The sequence below is a fragment of the Arachis hypogaea genome, chromosome 9 (genome assembly GCF_003086295.3).
Source record: "Arachis hypogaea cultivar Tifrunner chromosome 9, arahy.Tifrunner.gnm2.J5K5, whole genome shotgun sequence".
NCBI lineage: Eukaryota > Viridiplantae > Streptophyta > Magnoliopsida > Fabales > Fabaceae > Arachis > Arachis hypogaea.
Window position 1 is genome coordinate 106998777 of NC_092044.1, and position 2045 is coordinate 107000821.

Genomic DNA, 2045 nt, shown 5'->3' on the forward strand with positions numbered 1-2045 from the left:
TATGTCCGAGTTAACTCGATTTCACTACCTAAACTCGTAAACTCGTACGAGTTTACGAGTTAACTCGAGAGTTTGACAACAATGATTTCTAGAATCATATCTTTTAGTTTCTTGTTAGTCAAGTAATTAATTTTAATTTTAAAAAATCAAATCTTTTTCAAAATATCTTTTTCAACCATATCTTTTTAATCATATCTTTTTATCATATCTTTTTAAAATTATATCTTTTTCAAAAATTTGATTTTAAAATATCTTATCTAACTTCTTATCTTCTTATCTTTTCAAATTTGATTTTAATATCTTTTTCAACTAACTAATTAACTTTTTGTTTGTTTCTTATCTTTTTCAAAACCACCTAACTACTTCTCCCTCTCTAATTTTCGAAAATATCTCATCCTTTTTCAAAATTCTTTTTAAATTAACTAATTGTTTTAAATTTTAATTTCAATTATATCTTATATTTAATTTTCGAAAATCATTAACTACTTTTTCAAAATTATTTTCGAATTCTCTCTCTCTTCTCTTTTTCTATTTATTTATTTATTCACTAACACTTCTCTTCACCTCTCTTCATCTCCAATCACTGCCTCTATCCTCACCCTTGTGATTGGATTCTCCACTCTTATTCCTTTCTTCTTCTACTAATAATAAGGATCCTCTTTGTCCAGATATAGAGGATTCCTCTTCCTTTTTCTTTTTCTCTTTTATTTCATATGAGCAGGAATAAGGAAAAAGGGCACTCTTGTTGAAGCTGATCCTGAACCTGAAAGGACTCTGAAGAGAAAAACTAAGAGAAGCTAAATTACAACAATCCAGAGGCAACCTTTCTGAAATTTTCGAACAAGAGGATGAGATGGCAGCCGAACCCAACAACAATAATGCAAGGAGGATGCTTGGTGATTTTACTAAACCCACGTCCAAGTTTGATGGAAGAAGCATCTCAATTCCTGCCATTGGAGCAAACAATTTTGAGCTGAAACCTCAATTAGTTGCTTTAATGCAACAGAACTGCAAGTTTCATGGACTTCCATCTGAAGATCCTTATCAGTTTTTAACTGAGTTCTTGCAGATTTGTGAGACTGTTAAGACGAATGGAGTAGATCCTGAAGTCTACAGGCTCATGCTTTTCCCTTTTACTGTAAGAGACAGAGCTAGAACATGGTTGGACTCACAACCTAAAGGTAGCCTGGACTCCTGGGATAAGCTGGTCACGGCCTTCTTGGATAAATTCTTTCCTCTTCAAAAGCTGAGCAAGCTTAGAGTAGATGTTCAAACCTTCAAGCAAAAAGATGTTGAATCCCTCTATGAAGCTTGGGAATGATACAAGCAGATGACCAAAAAGTGTCCTTGTGACATGTTTTCAGAATGGACCATATTAGATATATTCTATTATGGTCTATCTGAGTTTTCCAAAATGTCATTGGACCATTCTGCAGGTGGATCCATTCACCTAAAGAAAACGCCTGCAGAAGCTCAAGAACTTATTGACATGGTTGCAAATAACCAATTCATGTATACTTCTGAGAGGAATTCCGTGAATAGTGGGACGCCTCAAAGGAAGGAAGTTCTTAAAATTGATGCTCTGAATGCAGTATTGGCTCAGAACAAAATGTTGACTCAGCAAGTCAACATGATTTCTCAAAGTCTGAATGGATGGCAAAATGCATCCAACAGTACTAAAGAGGCATCTTCTGAAGAAGAAGCTTATGATCCTGAAAATCCTGCAATGGCAGAGGTAAATTACATGGGTGAACCTTATGGAAACACCTATAATTCATCATGGAGAAATCATCTGAAATTCTCATGGAAGGATCAACAAAAGCCTCAACAAGGCTTTAATAATGGTGGAAGAAATAGGCTCAGCAATATCAAGCCTTATCCATCATCTTCTCAGCAACAGACATAGAATTATGAACAGAATACCTCTAACTTAGCAAACTTAGTCTCTGATCTGTCTAAGACCACTTTAAGTTTCATGAATGAAACAAGGTCCTCCATCAGAAATCTGGAGGCACAAGTGGGCCAGCTGAGTAAGAAAATCACTG

General features: G+C 34.9%; 1 non-coding gene across 1 annotated transcript; it reads right to left on the reverse strand.

Moving 5' to 3' along the window:
* Positions 1-1252: 1252 nt before the first annotated feature.
* LOC112713517 (small nucleolar RNA R71) lies at positions 1253-1356 on the reverse strand. Its single transcript, XR_003158489.1, has one exon. It is a non-coding gene; the product is annotated as a small nucleolar RNA R71 (small nucleolar RNA).
* Between the last annotated feature and the right edge of the window lie 689 nt (positions 1357-2045).